The 12648-nt window shown below is 45.3% G+C and overlaps 1 long non-coding RNA gene across 1 annotated transcript in view; it reads right to left on the reverse strand.

The window, feature by feature from the left end:
* Nucleotides 1-12648, reverse strand: part of LOC311426402 — a 579678-nt gene that overhangs the window by 295548 nt on the left and 271482 nt on the right. The window lies entirely within an intron of this gene.

Here is a 12648-nt window from a genome sequence, read left to right on the forward strand (position 1 = left end):
ACAGCAAGCAAAACAGCGCTGGGTGGCCGGGGAATCTCTGCTCCGCCAACGGCGCGCACCTCACCCCCACCAGGGTCCCTTTTTATATCTTGGTAATTCCAGGATTATGTAGCACATCCAGGTATGTTCTGCAGCTGCGCGCACTGTTGCTAGGGGGTTGTCCCAGTTTCTCTGGTGGTCGTGAAGATGAAGGCCGTAGTCTTCCTCTGTGTTGTGGCTCGACTCCCTTTCCTCACTAGGTCATGTTGACCCAGCATGAAGCAGGAAGGCAGAACATTATCATGCTGGTTCAGCAGCTTATCAGGAGTGGTTACAGGAGCTTTGCAACAGTGACTTTAAACGAAAGATGGAACTAGGATGCAAGGGGGGAGAAGGGGAGGAAACTCCCTCCCCCTTACCAGTTTAAGGGCCCTATCTTGTTACATTAAGTAAAGGAATTTCAGGCATTTTAGTTTCTTATCTCAGCAGGAGACCTTTACTACCCCCACTTCTTCAAGCAGGACTCCTTCTCCTTATAATACAAAAGACAATGAACAAACATTTATTGTATATTACAATCTGGATGAGGGCATTGAGTGCACCCTCAGTAAGTTTGCAGATGACACCAAGCTAGGTGCGTGTGTCGATCTGCTCGAGGGTAGGAAGGCTCTGCAGGAGGATCTGGATAGGCTGGACCGATGGGCTGAGGTCAACTGCATGAAGTTTAACAAGGCCAAGTGCCGGGTCCTGCACCTGGGGCGCAACAACCCCAAGCAGAGCTACAGGCTGGGAGATGAGTGGTTGGAGAGCTGCCAGGCAGAGAAGGACCTGGGAGTGATGGTTGATAGTCGGCTGAATATGAGCCAGCAGTGTGCTCAGGTGGCCAAGAAGGCCAACGGCATCCTGGCTTGCATAAGAAACAGTGTGGCCAGCAGGGCTAGGGAAGTGATCGTCCCCCTATACTCGGCTCTGGTGAGGCCGCACCTCAAGTACTGTGTTCACTTTTGGGCCCCTCGCTACAAGAAGGACATCGAGGTGCTTGAGCGAATCCAGAGAAGGGCAACGAAGCTGGTGAGGGGCCTGGAGAACAAGTCCTACGAGGAGCGGCTGAGGGAGCTGGGATTGTTCAGCCTGGAGAAGAGGAGGCTCAGGGGCAACCTTATTACTCTCTACAGGTACCTTAAAGGAGGCTGTAGCGAGGTGGGGGTTGGTCTGTTCTCCCACGTGCCTGGTGACAGGACGAGGGGGAATGGGCTTAAGTTGCACCAGGGGAGTTTTAGGTTGGATATTAGGAAGAACTTCTTTACCGAAAGGGTTGTTAGACATTGGAACAGGCTGCCCAGGGAAGTGGTGGAGTCACCATCCCTGGAAGTCTTTAAAAGACGTTTAGATGTAGAGCTTAGGGATATGGTTTAGTGGGGACTGTTAGTGTTAGGTCAGAGGTTGGACTCGATGATCTTGAGGTCTCTTCCAACCTAGAAATTCTGTGATTCTGTGATTCTGTGATTCTCTTATCACCACCCCAACCCCTGAGGTACCGTCTCCACGGCAGCGCCGCCGCGCCCTCCCTGGAGGGCCCTCACACTGTGGTTTGCTGAGAGGAGTCAAGTGTGAGTTCTTCTGCGCCATGAGACATGGATAAAGAGAGGGCCGAGCCCACCTTGGAATACGGTTGCAAAAAACTTTCAAGCCCGCTGCTCCTGGCTTGGGAATGGCAGAGCACCACTCTCTGAAAGTCCCATTTCTGAGGAACATGCCTCATGCCTGCTTCCAAGTGCTTTGCAAATGTTTCAAGCCCAACAGCATTACTGGTGACAGAAACACAGCAGCCATTCCAAAAATGCAAAAATGTAGATGACATCACGTCCATGCTAGTAAGATTGCAAAGAAACAAGGCGAGTACTGTCAGCTTGCCAATTCCAGCTATTTTTGGATCAGAGCTTCAATTCCATTGTTCAGGCCAGAACGAATACACTTTATGAAACAATATGGAAGCTGCACAGCCATGAATTCTAGTAAATTCGTGGCTGTACAGAGGAGATCTTATCAACACCATATCCTTCTATGACCATTAGGAGTAATGGTGGATGAAGGAGACTGTTGAAGTAGTCTACTTTTGCTTCAGCACAGCTTTAACATGGTCTCCCACGGTATTCTCCTGGAGAAGCTGGAAGCCCATGGCTTGGACAGGTACACTCTTTGCTGGATTAAAAACTGGCTGGACGGCCTGGCCCAGAGAGTGGTGATGAATGGCATTAAATCCAGCTGTCGACCGGTCACAAGTGGTGTTCCCCAGGGGTCGGTGTTGGGGCCCATCCTCTTTAATATCTTTATTAATGATTTGGATGAGGGCATTGAGCGCACCCTCAGTAAGCATGCAGATGACACCAAGTTGCGGGGAAGTGTTGATCTGCCGGAGGGCAGGAAGGCTCTGCAGAGGGACCTGGACAGGCTGGATCGATGGGAAGAGGCCAATGGGATGAGGGTCAACGTGGCTAAGTGCCAGGTCCGGCACTTTGGTCACAACAACCCCATGCACCGCTATAGGCTTGGGGTAGAGTGGCTGGAAAGCTGTACAGAGGAAAAGGATCCGGGGGTGTTGGTCGACGCTCGTCTGAACATGAGCTGGCAGTTTGCCCAGGTGGCCAAGAAGGCCATCGGCATCCTGGCTTGTATCAGGAATAGTGCAACCAGCAGGACCAGGGAGGTGATCGTCTCCTTGTATTCTGCTCTGATGAGGCCACACCTTGAGTACTGTGTTCACTTTTGGGCCCCTCACTACAAGAATGACATCGAGGCCCAGGAGTGTGTCCAGAGAAAGCCTACAAAGCTGGTGAAGAGCCTGGAACACAAGTTCTATGAGGAGCAGCTGAGGGAACTGGAGTTGTTTAGTCTGGAGAAGAGGAGGCTGAGGGGGGAGACTTTATCACTCTCTACAACTACCTGAAAGGCAGCTGTGGGGAGCTGAGGGTTGGCCTCTTCTCACAGATAACTAGTGATAGGACTAGAGGGATTGGCCTCAAGTTGCACCAGGGGAGGTTTAGGTTGGAAATTAGAAGACATTTCTTCTCAGAAAGAGTGGTTAGGCATTGGAACAGGTTTCCCAGGGAGGTGGTGGAGTCACCATCTCTGGGGTGTTTTAAGGTGGTGTTGAGGTTTAACTGGTCCAAGAGCTAATCAGCACACAGTCGTTTGCTCACTCTCCCCCCAAGTGGGATGGGGAAGAGAATTGGAAAAAAAAAAAGAAAAGCTTGTATGTTGAGATAGACAGTTTATTAGGAAAGAAAAGAAATAATAAAAATAATAATAATGTATACAAAACAAGTGATGCACAATGCAATTGCTCACCACCCTCTGACTGATGCCCATCCTATCCCCAAGCAGCAGTCCCCATCCTCTCCAGCTAGCCACCCCATATTAATTGCTCATTGTGACTTCATATGGTATGGAATATCCCTTTGGCCAGTTTGGGTCAGTTGTCCTGGTTCTGTCCCCTCCCATCCCCTTGTGCACCCCCACACTCCTCACTGGCAGGGCAGTAGGCAGTATGAGAAGCTGAAAAGTCCTTGGTGTAAGAAGTGCTCTGCAACAAGTAAAACATCAGCGTGTTATCAACATTATTCTCATCCTAAATACAAAACACAGCACCCTACCAGCTACTAGAAGGAAAATTAACTCTATCCCAGCTGAAACCAGGACAGTATTCCATACCATTTATGTCATGCCCAGGTTACACACTTCCCAATATATTCCAATTAATCACCATTTTCATTTATGTATATAAAATGCCCACTTTCTTTATTCTGTGACTGTCTTTGGTCTCCATCTGTCCCAGCAGTCTTTCAGGGCTGAAGAGATGGTGTGTGATACTGGATCGTCATACACTAAAGCCTGTTCCGGTTCTATCACACTGCTGTGCTTGTCCAATTCTATCAAATTTCATTAGTCATTATCTGCGTGACTGTTATTGTGATACCATTAATAGGACATACAGCAATCACAGTAGTGATGACATGCACTATTATATAGTAATTAACATGATACAATTCAAATAATGGGGAATTCTCATCCAACATTAAATCCCCTTGAGGTACACATCGGACTTCACCATTCTTTTGCAGTACCCACCAAGTGCACCTAGGTTGCTGGGCAAAAGCAATCCCATGAATGGGTTTACCTTTGCCTGAGGCAGGAGTCACACAGACCGTCTTCCCCAGCATGATTTTTACATGTACTACAGGGATTTTATCCCTTTCTACAGTACATAACAGGTCTGATTGGGCAGGTGCACTTGCCTGTACATGGCACTTGCCATTGCAGTTTTGACAGTGTGATATAATCAATCTGCTAGGCCTCCCCATATTTATATTTCAGCCACTTAGCTTGCTTGACTGCAGCACTCGTTTCACAGTCATGAATAACCTGTGCTATAGTGTCCATGGTCAGGTCCACCCCTCTATCACAAGCCCATCTGTATGTTGCATCTCTACCTTGATGGTGTAATAAATGGCTCAATCTTCAAAATAGGACTATAATCAAAGTCATAATAGTAGACTATAATCATAGTCATAATAGTTAGCAGTTATTCTGAACCCCCCCCCAGATATCAGAGACTCCAAGGAAAAGTCTACAAATACATTTCCCTTCAAGCTCTCTATTGACACGAATTGCTAAAACATTCCTTTGCAAGATACAAGAACTATATACATTAACCACTCTGTTTTTCTTAGACTTGTGGTTATACAAGGGTATGTAAGACAGAAGGTCACATTCATCATACCATGCGGCCCTAGCATTGTTCCATACCGACACGAATCTGATGAACATATCTCACAATGGGCTGAGGTGTAATGGCCCCATTGAGCTATAAATAATTCACCCTTCTGTTGTCAGTCCAGGTCCACCTGAGCCACTTCAATCTTAGCAACCTGATCCACCTGCTGGTTGTTTTGATGTTCTTCAGTGGCCCCATTCTTGGGCTCATGAGCATCTCCATGGTATACTTTTACAACCAGGTTCTCTACCCAGGCAGCAAAATCTTGCCACAATGCAGCAGCCCTGATGGGTTTGCGCTGCCAGTTGCTCTGCTTCCATTGCTTTAACCACCCCCCAGTGCATTTGGTACCATCCATGAATCAGTACAGAGATAGAGAACTGGCCACTTTTCTCATTCAGCAATATCTAAAGCCAGCTGGATGGCCTTCACTTCTGCAAACTGACTCGATTCACCTTCTCCCTCAGCAGCCTCTGCAACTCATCGTGTAGGACTCCATACAGCAGCTTTCCACATCCAATGCCTTCCCACAATATGACAGGACCCATCAGTGAACAGGTCATAATGCTTCTCATTTTCTGGTAGCTTGTTGTACAGTGGGGCTTCTTCAGCATGGGCCACCTCCTCCTCCAGTGATATCCCAAATCTTTGCCTACTGGCCAGTCCACAGTCACTTCCAAGATTCCTCTGTGACTGTGGTTTCCTATTTGAGCCCATTCTGTGATCAGTGTGACTCACTTACTCCACATAGTGTCAGTTGCATGATGTGTAGAGGGGACCTTGCCTTTTAACATCCATCTGTGATATATGTTCATCTGATTTGTGTCAGTATGGAACAGTGTTAGGGCCGCATGGTATGATGAATGTGACCTTCTGTCTTACATACTCTTGTATAACCACAAGTCTAAGAAAAACAGAATGGTTAATGTATATAGTTCTTGTACCTTGCAAAGGAATATTTTAACAATTCGTGTCACTAGAGAGCAGTTCTGTCTGTCTCTGGGTCCTGCACTGGAATTTAATTCTTCCACAGATGTGGTTTCTTCCCTTTCCTCCCAGTGTCCCAGTCTCCCCTTCATTATAGTCAATTTATCAAATCTTCAGAAATAGTCCTCAAATCCATGAGCCTATTTGCTTTTGTTATTCCGACCTTTTATTCCTAACAGTTACAGCCTTTTTGTCTTCTTTGTGTTTGATTTAGCACCACTATAGATGTGACTGGAGTGTCCCTGTGAATGGCCTGTGAGGAATATTTTAACAACAGGTGAAGTGTCAATAGAGAGCTATTTGTATTTGTATGTTCTTTCTTTGAAGTCTCTGATGTCTGGGGGTTTCAGAACAAATGCTAACAACTAATGACTGTGTCCTGGTTTCAGTTAGAACAGAATTAATTTTCTTCCTAGTAGCTGGTGGAATGCTGTGTTTTGGCTTAGGATGAGAAGAGTGCTGATAACACCCCGATGTTTTAATTGTTGCAGAGCAGTGCTTATACCAAGCCAAGGACATCTCAGCCTTTCGCTCTGTCCTGCCAACAGGCAGGCTGGGGGTGCAGTAAGAGCTGGGAGGGGACAGACCCAGGACAGGTGACCCAAACTAGCCAAAGGGGTATTCCATACCATCTGACGTCATGCTAAACAATATATAGGGGTGGCTAGCCGGGGGGAGGGGGCCGGACTGCTCGGGGTTAGGCTGGGCATCGGTCAGCGGGTGGTGAGCAATTGCATCGTGCATCACTTGTTTGTACATATTATTATTACTTTCCTATTATCACCATTGTATCATTATTATTATTATTATTATTATTATTATTATTTTGTTATTATTATTTTCCTGTCTTATTAAACTGTCTTTATCTCAACTCACGGGCTTCACTTTCCATTTCTCTCCCCCGTCCCAGAGAGGGAGGGGGGAGGGTGAGCGAACGGCTGCGTGGTGTTTAGCTGCCGGCCGGGTTAAACCACGACAGACTGTTATGGCTTCTGAATGGGACACTATGCAAGCCCCTGATATCTGGCCAGGTGGCCAGGAGATTAAAGAGAAGAAAGAAAGAAGCTGAAGGACGGCTAGAAGACAAAACTTGCAGGGGACGCTGTGTAAGCTTTTGACATACTGCCAAGGAGTACAAAGGGGAAGGACAAGAAAAAAAAACTGAGAGGAAGACTACGAGCCTTCAGCATGAAAGACCCCCAGAGACCCCCAGGGGGACCACCGGAGACTGATACGCATGCTCCAGTAGGAGGGACTGGATCCCGGAAGCTAATTATAATAACCCAGTTTTTTTTAGAAAAAAAAAATAATAACCCTGCCTTTTCTAGAAGTAGTAATGAATATGTATTAGCCTAGGAGCATAAAAATCAGCTACTTGATGTAACTGGTGTGCATCCTGATGGAGCGGAGACTCCAAAACCTTAGGGCTTGGCCTCAAGTTTTCCCTGGCCCTTTCTGCCTGAGGCTTCAGGTGGGGCCATTCTCCCTGGCTGCGGTGTAGTGCACATAATTTACATCTTATCGTGCTTAGATTGGCCCAAGGGCTACTGCATGAACTATCTCACATTTAATTTTGTTATAAATTCCGAGTCAATTTAGCTTTATAAGATTTATTTATGGGGTTAATAAAAGGCAAGTAAACAGCGCTGGGTGCACGGGAAGTCTGGGTTCCTCCAACACACACACACGTTACATCAGGTGACTGTTTTTTATGCTCCTAGGCTAATACATATTCATTACTACTTCTAGAAAAGGCAGGGTTACTATAATTAGTTCCCGGAATCCGAACCCTCCCACTGGCGCATGTGTATCAGTCTCCGGTGGTCCCTCTGGGGGTCTCTCGTACTGAAGGCTTGTAGTCTTCCTCCCAGGCTTTTTTCCTTGTCCTTCTCCTTTGTCCATCTTGGCCGGATGTCAGAGACATCCCATGTAAGCTTTGTCTTCTAGTCGTCCTTCAGCTTTCCCCTTCTCCTTAATCTCTTGTTCGGATATCAGAGACTTGCGTAGTGTCCAATGTCACAATAGTCACAATAGTTAGCAATTATTGTGAAACACCCCCCCAGATATCAGAGACTCAAGGTTTACCCTTCGAGCCTTCTATTGTCATGAACTGCTGAAACATTCCTTACAATCCCTCATCATTTATATATTCTCAATTCGTGTCTATTCTTAAATTATTGCCAGTAACAACGGGATTTCATCAGTCGGTTTTTGGGGGGTACAGTTCTTAAGCATCATTATTGACATATCACCTTCCTTCTCTACTGATGTCATCACGAATTGGGTACTATTTACTATTCAGCGTATCAATAATGTAAAGCAAGGTATCATACAAGGTATAAACAATAACATCATTACACCACATAAAAATAAAAATAAAAATAACATCCTTTTAACCCATGGTCCACCGGGCATCCATGAAAACAAATCCCAATCCATACCCTTCCAAGTTTGTACTGGGACGTGGGCTAATTTCCTAATTTCCTTTGTTATCTGTTTAACCACTTTTCCATTATCATCAATTTGTAAACAACAATTGGAATCGTTTAGTTTTCCACACACTCCCCCCTCTTCTGCTAGTAAATAGCCTAAAAACATTCTATGTTGAAAGATAGCATTCCTCATCTGGGTGGACCGATCAGCCAAAAGATCCAAAGCCATTGCTGTTTGATTGGTTATAATTTCGAGGACAGCTTGCAACCTAATTATTCGATTCAAATTATAAATAGTTTCTCGGGCCCCCGATACTACCTCATTCGGGTTCCAGGTAGCTGGTCCATAATGCTGTATGATTCTTTCAGGAGGCCATTCATTCTCTCCCCAGTTTTGGGCAATACCCCCGGCTAAGGAAGCATCAATACATTGTTTCACTCTATTCAGATCATCATATAATTTTATTCCTAAATGATTTCCTTGTATTTGTGACAATAAAAAGAACAAGGGTCTTATGTATCCCACATAGCATATTCCTGAGCAGTTTTCGGGTAGCCTCTTGTAGGCATGTTTGCCACACACCCAATAATGTTCCTTTAGGGCCCACATCCCTTTTGGAAAAGTACCATCCCATCCTTCTTTATTCTTTGGAGCGTGAAAATACAGTGTTCTTATCACTGAGTGGTCCTGTTATAATGTCTGCCCCATTTGTACTCGTATGTGTACACTTCCAAGCTCCCGCACTGGATTCCCACTTAAAATTACAATCAAGTTTTACTTGGCGGCCTGTCATATTACGAACTGACCAGAAATGTTTAAAGAACACTCGTCTCCCATTCTCATCATCTTACCATCTCCAGCGGTAGACCTTTACCACACGCTGTTTCCTAGTGGTGTTATCACACTGACAGCTCAAGATCTGACTGTCAAATTGTCCCCCGCCGGTCCTCCACAAACCCAGCAGTTACTAAGGTTAAAGGCCTTTGCCACTTCCTCCCCCAGAATGAAAAAGTTATTCCTCCATTCTTGCCCATGACTCAATTGCCCCTCTAAAAACAATACCAGTAAGTATAGCATTTCTTATCCTTTTGCGCCGTCCAATCTTGAGGGTGTGGGAAACGCCTTCAGTCAAGGGGTTGGGCCCGCTTTCAGGGTCAATTTGGGCTTGTACTACCATTCAGCCTGTCGGGGTGATCCAGCTCCTGGAAAACGAATCACAATTTTATATGGGTTTAAAAAAAAAGGTTCTTATGTTATTTTCTTGGGACAACCTAACCTTAGTGCGGGAGAAGTCCGGTCAAGGCCCTCTCACTCGGTAGTCAATACCCATAGGGGTTGCCTCCCTTGGTAGACCATACACACCGCAGTGGAGGGTCCTGCCCCGGTCTTGCCTTCTCCCTTTTCTCCCTTCAGGCTTGTCCCCTTTATTTGGCATCCTTAATTCATGCAGAGCCTCGTTGCCAGAATATTAGTCCCTCTTTAGCCTTAGTTTCAGTTCCCCAGGAGTGGACTCCACCCTCCAAGCTTCAGTAGTTATTGGTCCCTTTACTCTGGATGCGTGGGTCCAACCCCTTTCTGCTGTTCTCACAGCTGTTTCGGTAGTAAGTAAAACAATGTACGGTCCCTCCCATCGGGGGTTCAATGATTATTCCCTTCAGGTTTTTATTAAGACCTTGTCTCCTGGTTGTATCTTATGAATAGCAAACCCCAGTGGGGCGTTTTGTGCTAAAATTCCCTTTCCCCTTAATTGTTGTAGTTGTTTCCCTATCATGATCACATATTTCTGGCTTTCATAATTCTCCATCAAAGAATAGTCCAATGGCATTCCTTGGGAATATGGCATTCCATATAACATCTCATAAGGTGAGATACCTGTTTCACTATGGGGCATAGTCCTAATATTCAATAATGCCAATGGCAAACATCTTATCCAAGACAGTTGGGTTTCAATCATTAATTTAGCCAATTGTTGTTTAATTGTTTGATTCATTCTCTCAATTCGTCCTGAACTTTGTGGATGCCATGGAGTACGGTATTCCCATTTAATGCCTAAGGCTGTGGTTAAGTCCCATAACACCTTAGATGTGAAATGTGTCCCCTGGTCAGAGTCAATACTCCCTACCAACGCAAAACGCGGTATTATATTTTCCTTCAAAATTTTAGCTACCATAGCGGCAGTTGCCCTTGCCACAGGGTAGGCCTCTTCCCAATGGGTTAGTTGATCCACTATCACCAACAAATATTTATATCGTCCTATTTTCGGTAGCTCGGTGAGATCAACCTGTACTCTTTCAAATGGCCTATATGCGATCCTCCATCCCCCAGTAGGTGCTTGCCTCACACTTCTCTTATTTATTTTCTGACATGTTAGACACCCTTGAGTAATTTGCTGAGCAATCTCATGTATCCCAATGCACCCGCAAAATTTTAAAAACTGATCGCTCAGTGCTCGAGTTCCCCAATGAGTTTGCAAATGCATCCGAAATAATAGCTTCTTTGCTTGACTCTTAGGCAGTATCTCTCTGCCATCCGGCAGGATCCACTTTTCTCCCTCTTGCTTTGCCCCTGTCATCTTTATAAGTCTTATTTCACCCTCCGAGAATTGCCCCCCCGGTTCTTCTTGGCTCTCTACTTCTTCCAATTCCCTTAACAACAACATTGGGGAGGGTCTTCGCAATGCGGCTTTCCAAGTTCCTTGGTCGGCTAAATTATTCCCTCTTACAAGTAAATTTGTTCCTTTTTGATGTCCCCTTATATGTACTACAGCAATTTCTTTGGGCAGTCTCAGAGCCTGTAAAATCTTAATAATTAATGTTTGGTGTACCAGTCCCTTTCCATGTGTCCCAATAAGTCCCCTTTCTTCCCAAATTTTCCCGAACGTGTGGGTCACCCCATAGGCGTATTTAGAGTCTGTATATATTGTACCACGCTTTTCTTTTAATAATTCCAATGCCCTCAGCAAAGCATATAATTCACAAGCTTGTGCCAACCAAGTGGAACTCAGAGGTCCAGATTCCACCAAATCCAATTGTCCATTCACTATTGCATATCCTGATCTTCTTTTTCCTTCTATAATCCTGGAAGATCCATCTATAAACAGCTTCTCCCCTCTTTCCAACTCTTCCTCTCTTAAATCAGACCGTATTTTAGTTTGCATACCAATTACCTCTGTACAATCATGTTGAAGTCCCTCTCCTGGTTTCCCATAAAGAAATTGAGCCGGACTTTGTACTCTGGCTACTCTTAGTTCTAAATCTGGAGAATTGTCCTGGTTTCAGTTAGAACAGAATTAATTTTCTTCCTAGTAGCTGGTGGAATGCTGTGTTTTGGCTTAGGATGAGAAGAGTGCTGATAACACCCCGATGTTTTAATTGTTGCAGAGCAGTGCTTATACCAAGCCAAGGACATCTCAGCTTCTTGCTCTGTCCTGCCAACAGGAAGGCTGGGGGTGCAGTAAGAGCTGGGAGGGGACAGACCCAGGACAGGTGACCCAAACTAGCCAAAGGGGTATTCCATACCATCTGACGTCATGCTAAACAATATATAGGGGTGGCTAGCCGGGGGAGGGGGCCGGACTGCTCGGGGTTAGGCTGGGCATCGGTCAGCGGGTGGTGAGCAATTGTATTGTGCATCACTTGTTTGTACATATTATTATTACTTTCCTATTATCACCATTGTATCATTATTATTATTATTGTTATTATTATTTTGTTATTATTATTTTCCTGTCTTATTAAACTGTCTTTATCTCAACTCACGGGCTTCATTTTCCATTTCTCTTCCCCGTCCCATAGAGGGAGGGGGGAGGGTGAGCGAACGGCTGCGTGGTATTTACTTGCCGGCTGGGTTAAACCACGACAAGAATCCACTAGAATAGCTTCATATTTCAACATTCTGCTATCTGTCAACCATTTTTCTGCTTTTTGTTGTAATACCCCCCTCACGTTGTGAGGGGTGTATACCTTCAGGGATACACTAGAGGTAACCTTCCTCATCTCCTCTACTAATAACACGGTGGCCACAATCGTTTGCAGGCATACCGGCCATCCCTTACTTATGGGGTCCAACAATTTAGAACAATACCCTATGGGTTTCTTAATACCTGCCCATTCCTGAGTCAATACCCCATAAGCTGTCTGATGTGAAATGTTTACAAATAGGTGAAAGGGCCTCCCTAAATCCAAAAGGCTTAATACTGGAGCCTCTATTAATGTTCTTTTCACCGTCTCCAATTGTCTCTCATCCTCCTCATTCCATTTATTTTTTTCTGTTGACAACTTATCATATAAAAATTTTACCTTTTCACTAAATCCTTCACAAAACTGTAGGGGGTTGGGAGGGACCTCGAAAGATCATCCAAGGTCTGCAGTATCCCAGGAGTCCTAAAAGTTGCCTGACCTCCTTCTTGGTCCTTGGTGCTGATAGGGCCAGAATTCCTGATACTCTTTCAGGATCCAGATTCTTTTTCCCATAGC

Source organism: Aythya ferina (assembly GCF_964211825.1).
Source record: "Aythya ferina genome assembly, chromosome: W".
NCBI lineage: Eukaryota > Metazoa > Chordata > Aves > Anseriformes > Anatidae > Aythya > Aythya ferina.